Source organism: Delphinus delphis, chromosome 6, assembly GCF_949987515.2.
Source record: "Delphinus delphis chromosome 6, mDelDel1.2, whole genome shotgun sequence".
NCBI lineage: Eukaryota > Metazoa > Chordata > Mammalia > Artiodactyla > Delphinidae > Delphinus > Delphinus delphis.
The window spans coordinates 1,640,338-1,654,338 of record NC_082688.1 but is presented as its reverse complement, the minus strand read 5'-3'; the positions used below and the strand labels follow the sequence as shown (position 1 = coordinate 1,654,338).

Here is a 14,001-nt window from a genome sequence, read left to right as displayed (position 1 = left end):
GGGGCTGGGAGAGGCGGGAGGGAGCTCGGCCCTGCGATGCCTTGACGGGGGGCTCTGGCCTCGGAACGGGGGAGCGTACACCTCTGCTGGTTCAGTCGGCCCAGTTGGCAGGGCTGTGTCTCAGAGTCCTAGGAAACTCACAACCCCTGGCCTGCTGACGCCGACCTTGACCCGGGATCTGAGGGAACAGGGACCTGCTGGTTTTGGACAGATCTGATCAGACTCAGACAACACCTGCCAAGTACCAGGATGGCCCCGGTGCAGCCCCAGGTCGGGAGATGGAGGACACACGGGAAACGGTGCTAGGGAAGCCGCTTCTCCCCACCCCCGCTTCTCCCCAGGGCTCATCGTGGGCAGGAGGGGGCCAGGCTTGGGTACACCTCCTACTTCATCCTCACAGAGCCCCACAGCCCAGAGGAAGAGTGGGCCGGGGGCCAGGGGCTGTGACAGCAGCAGCCCAGAGCCCAGCTCAGAGCTTCTCCATGGGGGACACCGGAGGGACGTGGCCACTGACAGCCAGGACGGGACCCGCCTTTCTGGGAGCAGCCGGTGCTGATGAGACCCGACACCCCTCGCCACTCAAGAGCCTCCCGTTCCAGGGCCAAACACCCAACTCCCCCCCCAACAGGGTCCTGTGCAGCCCACCGCTCACCCCTGCCCCGCACCCCGTATCCTGCCCTGCTCCCACACACAACCATGGCCGCGACCCCCAGGCTGGGGTTGCTTTAGAAACACACAGCAGACAAATTCCCCCAAGTGACTGGACAAAATCCCCACGGGCCACCGCCAGCCGGCAGGACAGGGGCACGGCCGCAGCGCCGCTGTCCGAGACGCGCCCAGACCGGGGGCCTTCTGCAAAACTGGCCCGGGCTCTGGGGGCAAGGTCACGAGAGCCAGGGAAAGACCTCAGATCCTGCAGCGGCTGAAGAAGCCTAAGAGACACAACGAGACTTGGATAGACACGAGCACATCCGTGTCCACACAGCGCCATTCACAACAGCCAACCGTGGAAACAGCCACGTGTCCTCGGACAGAGGAAGGATACACCCAATGGGGTCCATCCACGCGGTGGACTAAACTCAGCCTTAAAAAGGAAGGAGATCCTGACACAGGCCACAGCAGGGACGAGCCTCACAGACATCATGCTGACCAAAGGCCAGACGCAGAGGACAAATCCTGTGTGATGCCACCCGTGTGCGGCCCTAGAGGAGTCAAACCCACAGAGACACACAGTGGGCGGCGGGGCCCGGGGCTGGCGGGGGGGAGGGGAGCGAGTGTTTAATGGGGACAGAGTGTCAGTTTGGGAAGATGAGAGAGTCCTGGAGACGGATGTGGCGACGGTTGCACAACCATGTGAATGGACTCAATGCCCCTGAACTGTGTGCTGGGAAGTGGCTAAGATGGTAGGTTTTACGTGCAAGTAACTAGAATTTTTTTTAATTAAAATTTTAAAAGCAGACCTGACAGGTGCCTGGGACAGGAACTCCACAGTGACCCTCTGGCTGTACAGGGCCCAGGCATGGGAGCCATTGGGGCCGTTCGGTGACCGCTGGAGCTGCGGTGAGGCGGGCAGCGGGCAGCCCTTGTTTCAGTGGGTCACCCAGCAATAAGGTCTGGAAGAAGTTCTGTGTTCGGTACGCGTAGTTTCTCTGTAAGTTTGATATTGTGCATCTTTTAACCCTTTCCTCAGGCATCAGAACTAGCGTCCCCAGCTGCCAGCGCTGGGCAGAGGGTAGGGGCACCTCCACCACACTCAGGGCCTGTGACGGTGACAGCGGGGCCAGGAGGCTGGAGGAAGCCACGTCACCGTGCCCCCACCCCGGAGAACGGGTGCCTAGTCCTGGGTAACGCCCAGCCCCTGGGGTCCACCCCAAGTCCTGGCCAGACGTCCTGAAAACCCTGAGAAACGAGTCTCTGAACGTGGCGGGGACCCCCCTTCTGAGCTTGAGCACTGAGCAGCAAATCACGTCGCCTGTCCTCCCAGGAGAGAAGCCCCATGATGCCAGGCAGCGGGGGGGGACAGAGGAGCCCCCCAAGCAGAGCTGGGGGCCAACTCCCAAGGAGGCCTGGTGAGGGGACTTCCCACTTTCCCTGGGTTACCGAGAATGTGAAGAAAGGCCCAGCGCAAAACTGCACGGCAGCCTCCCAGGCCCTCAGGCCCTCGCCCGGCCGGGCGGTCGCCTGCACTGGGGCCACACTGGGGCCGCTGGGCTGGCAGAGCCGCGCGGGAAGAGGAGTGCGGGGCACCCGAGGACCCAGCTCCTCCTCCAGGAGAGACCCCGAGGCCCACGCCATGAGCCCCCTGCCAACGCGCCCCCTCTCAGCCCCGCCACAGCTGCCTGAGGTCTCGGTCCGGGAATGGCAGGGCCCCCGAGGTCTAGAGGCACAACGCCCGGGTGCCCCGCCTCACCGCCTGGACGCCGTGGCCTCCTCCAGACCCGTCCTGGGCACCCACCTCCTCCTGAGGCATCTCCGCTCTTACTTTCTCTTTGCCTCCATTTCTTGGCCATTTCTTCTCACGTCATGCCCTTATTTTTCTTCTGCGGGACGGAAGAGACACGGGGAGGAAGGACTTGGAGGGCCGCGGTGGCCCCAGTTTGCGCTGCAGTTTGGGGTCCAGCCCCAACGACTCCGCTGAGACCCACCTCCCTCTCCTTTCCAGGCTGCTTCCCGGGACAAGGATGGGCCGCTAAACTGGGTTATGACAATTAACACAAATTCTGCCTCCTGTCCCCAAACTTATGTAACCGCAGACACTCTCGTCTCAGGAAAATCCTCCTCTGTCGGTGGCCCCATTTCCCGCCCTCGACCCCGGCTTAGCTCCTGAGCCAAAGGTCCTTCCAGAACTCCCAGCCTGCGCTGGCCCTTTATGCCCGCGGTCCAGGCGCTCGTCGGGCAGTGGCTACTGTCCATACGTCTGGCTGTCCACCCTCCTGGGCAAGCACAGGGTGGAGCCAGACGGCCAGCAAGGCCGCCCCTACTTCTGAGACGGCCCCTCCCCTCCAGGCACTAAAGGGTTTCTGCGCCCACCTGGCCACACCGGGTTGACTAGGGTCCCCCCAGAATTCATGCCCATCTGGAACCTCAGAATGTGACCTTATTTGCAAACAGGGTCTTTGCAGACGTAATTAGTTAAGATCTTGAGATAGGAGTGATGTGTCTACAGGCCAAGGAACGTCAAGGATCGCCGGCACCGCCAGACGCTGGAAGAGGCCAGGATTCTCCCCTACAGCCTCCAGACGGAGCCAGCCCTGCCCACACGTGGATTCTGGACCTCTGGCCTCTAGACTGTGAGAGAGTAAATTTCTGTTGCTTTAAGCCCCCAGGTTTATGGTCATTTGTTACCCAACCCCAGGAAACTGATCTCACCCCCGCCCCCGTTACATGCCAGGGCGACTGCAAGGCTCACGCCCCTTCCAGCCAGTCCTCTCCACCAGCAAACAAACATCGCTGCCCTCCTGGAGCTGAAGGACCCCACGGAGAACCCCCAGAGCAGTGTTCACAAAATAGGGGGGATGCACCACCCTTGGTAAGGGAGGGAGCCACCTTCAGACTCGAGGAGGGGGCAGGTGTGAGCGGGCAGTCAGGGCCCCACGCCAATCCCACCACCGCTTTCCCACGCGTCTGCCGGGCCCGACATCGCGGCAACACTCACTCAACAGGTAGCACAGGGACCACTGGCGAGCCTGGGGGACGCGAGCCTCCAGCCCCTACCCTGCCCGGAAGCCTCCACTGGGTCCATCCTGCCCCACTGCTCCCCGTGTCCCCCCCCCCCCACCTCCTCCCAACGCAGACAAGGGGCGAGGGATGGTGTGGAGGAAGGGGACAGACTCGGCCCAGTGTCCTGAGACACGGCCAGGAACCGACGATGGCTGATGGGCCGGCCATGCAGGGGTGTGGCCCCGGAGGGACCCGCCCGTGCCGCACACCCCAGGCACATCCCCATCCCGGCAGAAGGTTTCCCGGAGAAGCCAGCGGGCAATTTGCATAATATTCTTTGCAAGTTAATATCAGCCTCTGATAATGATCTCGGCATAGCTGGAGCGCTGAGGCGGCTGTTACAACACTAAGTAATCATATTTTAAATTATGTTTCCCTTTATAGAAAGGTGTTGCAAAAACACACAGACATGAAATCTGTTGCAGCCCCCTGCCAACCACCTGACCAGCTTCCCAGCGCCACGGCTGTCACTGCAGCACGGGGGCTGGCGAGACCCGGGCCGCCCGGGCCAGCCCCGCGTCCCACACTGCCCGGGCCTCACCCGGGCCAGGGGTGCGTCCCAGCAGGGGCACCGCCCAGATCTGAACCACCACGGGCTCCGGCCACGGTCAAGGGTGAGTCCGTGCAGAGAAGTTAACGGAGCACCTAGGGCTTGCTCTCATCGGGGGTCCCAACTCCCCTGGGGGTAGGTCAGGGGGGCGCTCCCCATCCCCACAGCCCCCAGCCCCTGCCTCGGGCTGGAGACTCCAGTGCCCACGCCACCAGACTTCCAGGCGCGTGTCGTGTGGCGGACGCGGGATCCTGAAAACTCAAAACCATCGGCGCTTCCAGAACTTCCCTGTTGCAGCCCCTTACCCAGCAGCTGGACTCGGGGACCCAGCCCCGGAAGGCGAGCTCATCCTTGACCCCTGCACACCCACAGCCCGACTGCGGCCACGGCACACCCTCCCGCCATGGGTGAGCCGGTCCTGGCATGGACGCAGGTCTGAGCACACGGCCACACTCGGTCCCCCTGGGGGCGCCGCAGGAGCAGGGCCTGCGTGGACGGTCACCCACAGGGATGCAGAGAGGACCGAGGCCAGGACCCGGAGGAGACAGGGGGCCCACGGCCGCCACCAAGGGGAGCCCCTTCTCTCCTTTTCTCTTCATGCAGGAGCGGGGCCCACCACTCAATCTCTATTTTCTTAAAAGCTTTCTTTTTTTTATTAAAAAAAAAAATCCAATTATAGCACAAATCTCTCAGCAGGGGTCAGTGTGGAATACGAATAACTAAAGTTAATGGACATGACACAGGCAAGATTAATGCCTAAAGGGTTTCAAAAGTTGTATGATGCAGATTTCATTAACATTTTAATTGTAATGTATCTTTTTAATCTTCTCTCACCCTAATGGCTTTACATGGCCAAAAAAACTGCTGACAACAACAAAAAGTATCAATATACAAAATTTCACAAAGGCGCTTAGCAGTGCAATGGAAACTAAATTAAAGGAGCAAAACTATGTTAACACTGTGATTTTAACAGCACAAAAGGCGGCTGCTTCTCCTTTCTTGGTGCAGAGACTGGGATGGGCGAGTTAGGAAGACAGGCAGATGCCCAGGGCTAGGGTGGGGACCCAGGACAACCCGGGGGCACAGGGAGCAGACTTCCTGCAAAGACCACCGGCAGCGCGGGAACGCCCGGCCCCTTCCCCACTAGCTGGACTCCAGGCAGTGTCCAGGAGGCAGAGGGAGGGAGGCCCTCTTCCAGAAAATGCCGCCCATCTCTGGGGATGGGGAGGGAACATCTACGGGTGTCACCATAATGAAGGGGGCATTTTGTGGGGCAAGGGCTGTGGGTGCAGACGAACTGGCACCCCGCCCCCAGCCCACAGTGAGGGGCCCTCGGTGGCTACAGCCTCCAACTTTCAAAAATGGCGTCTCAAGACATACACTTGGCCCAGACTACCAAGTATCCAGGAGATTTTTATTTTCAATCAACAAACACTCCTGGAGCACCAAACCTGTGCCTGCTGCTATATCTGATGCTTCGCCCCAAATCGAGGACCTGGGGGCTGGGCCTGATGCTGGGCCTGGGGGCCAGCCAGCCCTGGGCCTGGGACACAGCCCCACAGCCGGCGGCCGGGCTCACTGCTCACCCCAGTGACTATATATGGGCACTTTCAGGCCCCTGCGGTCCCCGCCCCCAGCCCTGCTGCTTCCCAGGCACACAGGCAGACACGGGGCGGGGCCCAGGAGCTCCCGGCCCATCCATGGCCATGTGCCCTCCTGGATGCCAGGGCCCAGGGCCAAGAGGGAGGGGGAAGATTCCTTCAGAGAGACCCAGAGCCAGCCTCTCCTTTCCGTGGGACCAGAGACCAACACCTCAGAGAAAAGTATGCCTCCATCCGCCCTGGAGACCGAGAAGCAGCCTCCCCTTAAAGGGGCATGAACCCCTCACTGGCTCTGGTCCACCTCCAGGGAGGGGGCACCTCCACAGGGCCCCCAGGCGGGGCCTGCTCACCTTGGGCCTCGCAGCAGTAGCATCACGACACACAGGCCAGGGTGGGGCTCAGAGGGGGTACGTTACCCACCCAAGGTCACAAAGCCTTGAGCTGGATGTGACCTGAGAGAGACCTCCGAGGTCCTGCTCCCAAGGGCCTCCTTGCCCGGACCCAGGTCCAGCCAGCGGAAGCTGGGGGCGGGGCAGGCCCCAGAGAGCCGGCGCCGCATGGGATTCCAGCTCCGTTTCTCCTGCTCAGACCGGCTCCCAGGCCCGGGCAGGGGTGAGCGGCCCCCACTGTCCATGTCCTCATGGGGGCTGCGCCACTCTGAGGATGCCAACCACAAAGGCAGCCTCCAGGGAGCTCGGCTCCCACGTTCACGCCCCAAACACCTCTGTGCCTACCCCACCTGCTGAGACCCTCCCCCACAGGGCACCTTCTTCCAAAACTTGAACTTTAAATGACAAAGGCCGGAGGCCAGGGCAGAGCAAGGCCAGCTCCCGCGAGCAGGCAGCTGCAGGTGACAGACACAATGAGGGAGCCGGGGCCAGCCGGGAAGCATACTTTGCAAATGATCTCATCGAGAGCCAGGCCTGGTGAGAGCAAGGATTTGCTAAAAGAGAAACAGAGGTCGCCAGGATCCCTGGCTGCTCAGAGGCAGGGTGGGTGGCAGTGGCGCCTCGGGCCTCGGCCTCGCTAAGGGGACTGCTTCCCCCGGCCAGCGGGCTGGGTCCCTGGAGCCCAGGATGGCTGGGGGGGGGGGGCTCGGGGGGGCGGGGGGGATGTAGCCTCCCAGGCACAACCTCGGTGGCTCAGGACACAAGAAAAGAGGGAACGAGGCTGCGGCGGGCAGGGGAGGACACACAGGCTTCACCCAGGGCCACGGCGTGAGGGGGTCGCTCTCATCTCTGAACTGGGGCGAGGACACCAATGAAGATGCTGGCTCTGGTCCTAAATTCCGGCCCCACCTGGAAGTACCCGAGGGCCAGACGGCTCACCTCGGGGAGGACCAAGGGGATGCCCGGGAAAGCGTGCTGAACGCAAATGAGGCGTTCGGAGAGGCCTGGGCAGGGTCTAGAACGCGGACGGGCCAGGCAGCGCTCTCTGCAGACCCGGCAGGCGGGCAGGCAGGCAGTGAGAGGCCCTGAAGCCCCTCACCAGCCCCCAGTCGGACCCCAGCCCCAACCAGACTTTACAAGCTCCTGAAGTGGGGCTGCCCACAGCCAGCAACAGCTCTGGGTCCAGCCAGGGACCGGCGGCCCCTGTCCCTGTGGAGGGAGACACCCCTCCAACTGTACCGAAGACATTGCTCCCCTTCAAAAGACCAGGCCTGAAGGCCAGGTTCCTTGGGCCGGGACACCCCTCGGGGACACCGGCCACGGGAAGGAGCCAGGCCCAGGCCAGCTAACACGATAGATCCTCAGCTGGAAGGCAGCTTGTCTTGTCCCAAGAACGCAGCCCGGGTCAAGTTCCCCAAGTGCGCCTGTTACACGGGGGTCTGCAGGCTCTTGGGAGAAACATGCTGGAGAATCAGGAGCGAAGGGCCGTGATCTGGGCCGCAGTTCCCGCTCAAACGGCTCAGCAGACGTTCCCCACCCTGACCCCAGCCAGGGCAGCTCATCTCACCCCCCACACCCCAGCAGGACAACAGAACCCAGGGAGGGACCAGGTCGGAGAAGAGCCAGGCGAGACGGGACAGGGTCACCCGGAAGGGGGCAGATTGGCCATGGGCCGCAGGGACAAGACTTGCTTCCCCGGGGTGGAGGGAATGAGGCCTCAGCTGCCTGAGACTCCCAACCCTACAGATGGTGAGTGCAGTGGATGGTACCGGAAGGCCCAGGGCCTGGAGGGAGTCCGTGTCCGGTGCAGCCCATACCTGCCTCTGCATTCCTGGGAGCACAGACCTCAGAGGAAGAGGCGGGGGGTGGAGCCCTGGGAACATCCTTGAAAGGGTCAAAGCCACATTTCTTACTTTCTGTCCCAGGAGGGGTCCCAGGCCCACCCCAGCCCAGGCTGCAAGTCAAGCACGCTGAGCCCTAGAGGCAGAGGTGCCCGAGGAACGTAGGCTGTGAATGTCAGCTCAGCACTTACCATCAGCACCGTCTCTCTTGTATGAATAATGCATCTCACGTTTTCGTTGGAAAACAGAGAGAGGCTTTAAGGGTTCTGTTAAAAGTCACCCACGAGCCCACCTCCCAAAGACGGGCTCTCTTGAGTGTCCCAGCACATCCAGGACAAAGAACCCAGACGCACTCCGGGCAGCCAGGGTGGCCTGGTGTCCCCGTGTCAGAAAATGCACAAGCTTTTTCTCCTGGTCCAAGATTCTGCAGGAGGCTCGGAACGGCTGCAGGGCAGAGGCCGGCCGGAGCCGGCTCCGACTCAGCGCGGTTTCAGACACCATGTCCGGCGCCCACCCCGCCTGGGTGTGACCACCGAGAACCGATCTCTGCCACTGAGAGGGGACGAGGGATATCCTGTTCTACTGCTGTGCCCCTTCCAGCCAGCTCACCGAAACAGCAGGGGGCCAACCACCCTGGGTCTCCCCCTCCCATCTCCTTCACTCAGGCTCCAGCCAAGGTACCAACAAACGGTGGCTTGTCCCACGGGAGAATGCCAGCGGCCTCCTGGGAGGGGTGGACACCACAGAGGGCCACGGGGAGAGGGGGAGGGGGATTGTTGGAAGGTGGAGGGCAGTGCCCGCTGCTTGACCCTTCACCTAACTCCTTGTTTCCTCATCTCTAAAATGGAGCCAACACTTGAAGATACCTCTCCTGGGCTCTGTGCGGGGCTTAGACGACACCCCGCACGGAGTGCTGAGAAGCACCTGCGCCGAGACCAGGAGAACCGCGTCCTTTGTCATCAGGGCAAACTGGGGGGGGGCGAGGGGAGAGGGGTCTGGAGCTCAAGAGGGAAGCGGAGGGGAAGGTGGGGGGATGGGAAGGGGAGACCTGGAGAGAGACCCGGACCAGACCAGACGGGTACAGGGGTGTGCGTGCAGGGTGCTCAGAAGACCAGCTCTACCAGATGGCCAGCCCACGGAGGGTGCTCTCCCCCCGCCCAGCCCCCCACTACACAGGACAGGCTCAGCTAGAACAGACAGCCAGGGGACACATGGCTAGGTGCCCAACAGGTCCCTCCCTCGGACGGCCCAGGAGGGAGGGGCGTGTCCCCGGGGCCGTGTCCCCAGGCCGAGCCCGCGCGGGTTGCCCACCCCAGAGGGCTGGGCTCCGTCCGTCCGGTCGGGGGAGACCTAGTGTCCCGAGCGCCCCGAGAAACCCGGCAGGAGAGGAGACGCTCGGAGCCCGGGTCCCCGCTCGGCGGGGCGGGGCGCGGCCCGGCCCGGGCGAGCGCCTCCCCAGGCCCGGACGCCGCCGGCCAGCTCCGCGGGCGGCGCGCGGCGCGAACTTGGGCACTGCGGCAGGCGAGGGCGGGCGCGCCGCGGAGTTCGCGGGAAGTGCGGCGGTGGGACCCGCGGGCGGCGCGAAGTTGGGGTACCTGCGGGCGCCGGCCCGGTCCGGCCTGCAGTAGGAAGTGCTCCGGCGGCCCGGCGCTCCGGCTCACATGGACTTTCTCCGGCCGCGCCCAGCACCGGGCCGCACCGCGGCGGGCGGGGCGCGCGGGGGAGGCGCCGCGGGCCGTTTAAAGGGACAGCGCGCCGGCCGCGCGCGCGCACTCGCCGCCCTGGGGCGCGCCGCCCCGCCGCCAGGTGGGCGCCCTGGGAGGGGCAGGGGCGGGGGGATCCCCGGCCCTGAGGTCCGGGGTTGGTGGGGGTGGGGGGGCGGCCGTTCCGCGCCCCCTCCGTGCGCCCCCTCCGCAAACTCCTGGCGTGCGACTCTGCGCCGGGCACTGAGCCGGGGCCGGACGCGGGAAGGGCAGGGGCGCCGACCCACACCCTCTCGAGGTGTGGAGCCCCCGGTCCTGGGGCGCCTCCTCCCCGCGGCGGCCGCGCTTGCACGGGGCAGGCTCCGGGATGCTGGGCCAAGTGGTGCCGCCGGCTGGAGCGGGTACGCGGCCTCGGCTGCACCGACGCCCCGGAGGCCGGAAAGCGGGGACGTGGGAGCGCCCTTGGGCGAAGCGCGCGTCGCCGGCGCCTCCTGCGCGGATCCCGGTAACTGCGAGCTGCGTAGACGCGGCGGGGTCTGCTTTCAGGCCCGGCGTGATCCGGCCGCGCTGGCCGCTAGTGACTGCCGCCCCCCGCCCCCCGTGGCTCCCGGTTTGCTCGAGGTCACCCTCCTGTGGACAGAGGTGAGGTTTTAAAACAAGTGCGCAGAGATAGAATCAGCCACAAACCGGAAAGGACCCACAGAAGGCCCCTCAGTCGCCCCACCCTAACCTGAGGCCTGGGGTCAGGACAGGCTGCAGTGGTCCTCCAAGACTAGAGACCTCCTGGCTCCCTCACCCCTACAGGGTCCTGGCAGGAAAATGGGGGTGGCACCAGGACAGTGGTCCTGAGCATAACGTCACCAGGAGGACGGGGTTGATGTGAAGAGCAAGATGCCCCCCCACTCCCCCCCCCCCCCCCCGCTGAGCACATTCTGGGCCCCTTGGGGGTCAGGGGCTGGGGCTAAAGCCCTGCAGGACAGTTGACCAAGGTCACTCCTAGGACAGTGCTCAGAAGCCTGGTCTAAGTACTTCTGTCCCCAGTCTCATGGTAGGTCCTTGACCTTGGTCGTGGACTGACCCCTGACCCGCAACGTGAGGGTCTGCACAGAAAGCTTCCACCCACCAGCTCACTCCTGCCTTGCCCTCTGGGCGATGGGTATGAAGCCTGAAAGACTCCCTGGGCACACCCCCAGAACCCCACTTAGATCTAAGCTTGTCCCAGGTCCCACCCCCCCAGCGCAGCGCACGCCCCAGCCTGCAGGGCAGTCTGACTGTCCTGAGGGGCCTCTACAGGTTGCCGGCACAGTCCCGTGGATTGGCGTGTGGTCCCAGCCCAAGAGGTGCACGGAGAGAGTGACAGGTAACGCCACCTGCTCAGCTTGGGGACCAGCTGAGGCCCTGGGCCGGGAGGGAGGCCATGCGTTGGCCTAGGGCAGCTCAGCAGCCCCAAGGTTGCAGCTAGCTACTAAGTGTTATTTAGGATCTCGGGGCCCTGGGAAACCGGGGCTTCTGCCAACACCACCTGTGAGCAGAACATCTAGCTGCTTCCAGGCAAGGGGTCAGGACTCGAGAAGCCCTCCACGAGGCACCAAGGTCCTCCCCTGCCCAGGGCTGGGGCCACCGTGTGGATGGCGTCTAGAGGTGAAGCTGGGCGGGGTGCTGACTGTTGTACACACTCCCGGTGGGAACACACTCGCCCGGGGGGCTGGTCGCAAATCTGCACGTTCCAGTTGTTTTCCTCTCTTGTATTTTCTTATTAAAGAGATTCTTTCTTCTTTGATGAGGGACATTTGGAAAGTGTTGATAAGTTTTTAGAAGACAACAGATAACCAGAAACCCGTCCCAAGGATAAGGGGCTTCGGTGCAGTTTCCCTGTGCATGTGTGCGCGTGTAAACCACACTTGCACACTTTCAACGCTACCGCTGAATACCTACTAAAATCCAGGCCTGTGCTACACGTTCTGTGTGTCATCTCACTTAATTTTCACAACAGTTCTATAAAGCTGGTTCTCTATTCCTGTTTTGCTTACGAGAAGAATGCAGCTTAGGAAGAAAATGCAGCCGGGCTGGGGGTCCCTCACGCCGGGCCCCCCAGCAGGCAGGGTGGGGCGCGGTCCTGCAAAGCCCCCTGCCTCCGCCTGTTGACCCTCAGGACTCTTAGACGGTACAGACGATTCGCCTGGGCCGGCTGGTGTACAGGCCTGGCAGCGGCCCCAGCCCCCTCTTGCGGGATCTGATTAGCACTGCAACCCCCCGAGATGCCAGCGAGGGTTTTCTCAGCTCGGGGAGGCCTGGCCTGGCCTCTGGTCCTGAGCTTTCGTGGCCTGCAGCTTGAGTTTCCCCCTTTTATCCAGAGAGCGTCAGGCTGGGGAAAGAGGGTAGGCACAAGAGGGAAATCTGCAAACAAACTGCTGAGCAGGGTGTCGGGGGCGGGGGCTCGGGGTGCACTTGGGAGCAAGGGCTGGTCACCTGTCTGTCCTTCCCTGGACGGTGGAAGCGTTTGGTAGCCGGCCAGGTGCTGCTTCGGCAGTCCTGCAGGTGGCCGAGTGCTCAGCGGAGGCCTGTTGGAGCAGCGGCCGGATGGAGCCGGGCTCCTGGGGAGGAGGGACCTGAAGGGACGCCTTCCTCCTCCGGGCTCCCCGTGTCCACACCAGTCAGCTGAGACCGCTGCGCCGTGCACCCGGGCTCCGCTCACTCTGCTCTTGTCCTGGGCTCCGTGTCGCACGGGGCGCCCACCCTGGGGGCTGTGGTCATGCAGGGATCCCTGAAATCGAATGCAGACGGGCGGGTCTGCCCCAGTTGGCCTCACCAGTTCTGGGAAGAGGCTGCTTCCTCCACCCAAGGCTCATCTCGAAGACGCATTAAGACCCATGAAACACACCCAGCCCAAGTCTCACTTAGCCAGGCGCTTCCCCGACCTGTCCACTTGGGTGGCTGATAGATGTCTCAGTGTGACACGGCTGAACAGACCCTGACTGTGCCCCAAAACTGCCCCCCGACACGCCCTTTGCCTCAGCAAATGACAGCTCTTCCTTCTGGGAGCGCCATCCTTCAGCAGCTCAGGCCAACCTTGGATTCTCCTCACTTTTCTCACACCCCAGTCCTGACAGCTCTGCCTCAAGGCTGTGTCAGGAATCCTACCGCTTCTTACCGCCCCCCGCTGCTACCTTCCTGCTCCGGCCCCCCCGTTCGCAGGTCACTGCAACAGCCCCATAACTGGCCTCCCCGTCTGCCCTCTCTCGCCCCTGCCTGTGTCTGTCACCACGTGGCAGCACAGAGATGCTTCTAAACATGTCAGATCATGACCTTCCCCTGCTCAGGTCCCTCGGCGGCCCCCATCTCACTTCTCACTCAGAACGCAAGTCCTTACAGTGGCCGGGACCTGGCTCCTCATGCTACACTCACCCCCGCTTGGTCGCTCTCCAGCTCTAGCCCCACTGGTTTCTGCATGGGTCCTCCACATGCTGGCATCCTTCTGCCCCAGGGCCTTTGCACCTGCTGTTCCCACTGCCTATACCTTCTTCCCCCAGTGTCTTTGAGGCTGACCCTATCACTTCTTTTGGGTCTCTGCCCAGATGTCCCTGGACCGTGGGCCTTCCTGACCCTCCCATATGAAAGAGCCAGTTGGGCCATCGCCAGTCGGCTCTCCCTGACCCAACCCTGATACTAATCCACTCTGACGTTCACAGCCCCCGTCTCCCCCTCGGGCACAGGCTCCCCGTCTCGTCCACTACCCCGGCCCTGGGGGGTACCACACACAGACAAGAGGCCCACGGACGTCTGCAGAGTGTGAGTGCCTGAGGGGTGCTGTGTGCTCACTGACGAGGGGCCGGGACCTCCCACCCACCTGCCTGAGTTCTCGGTGCCACTTTCCCATCCTCAGAGTGTCCACGGTGCCTGGTCGGCAGGAAGGGAAGGAGCAGGCGGGGAACCCCGGGGTCAGACCCTCGGCCAGGACTGCGGGGCTGAGAACAGACTCCAGCGTCAAAACCGGCAGAGCGAGAAAGCAGTGCTTCCCCACGAGGGTCCTGTCGGCTGCCCTGCGTGAGAGCCAGCAGCCCAGCAGAGACAGCGCCTTGGCCCAGGTGGCCCAGCGAGCAAAGGGAGGCTTGTCTGCCTCCTGGCTTGACCTTTGCCAGTGGGACACGGAAAAGCCTGGGGTGGCATGGCCAGCGTTTACGTCCTCAGGGGAAGCCT

The 14,001-nt window shown here is 63.2% G+C and overlaps 1 protein-coding gene and 1 long non-coding RNA gene across 2 annotated transcripts in view; both read right to left on the bottom strand.

Moving 5' to 3' along the window:
• NACC2 (NACC family member 2) overlaps positions 1-9,763 on the bottom strand; it is a 69,790-nt gene extending 60,027 nt beyond the window's left edge. Inside the window, exon 1 of the mRNA XM_060013789.1 lies at positions 9,697-9,763. The gene's annotated coding sequence lies outside the window, so the exon portion shown is untranslated. The remainder of the gene's footprint in view (positions 1-9,696) is intronic.
• Positions 9,764-11,823: 2,060 nt separating this feature from the next.
• On the bottom strand, positions 11,824-13,722 carry LOC132426464 (uncharacterized). Its single transcript, XR_011246496.1, has 3 exons — positions 13,652-13,722; positions 12,274-12,568; positions 11,824-12,201 (listed from the first exon to the last, which is right to left on the bottom strand). It is a non-coding gene; the product is annotated as an uncharacterized lncRNA (long non-coding RNA).
• Positions 13,723-14,001: the final 279 nt, after the last annotated feature.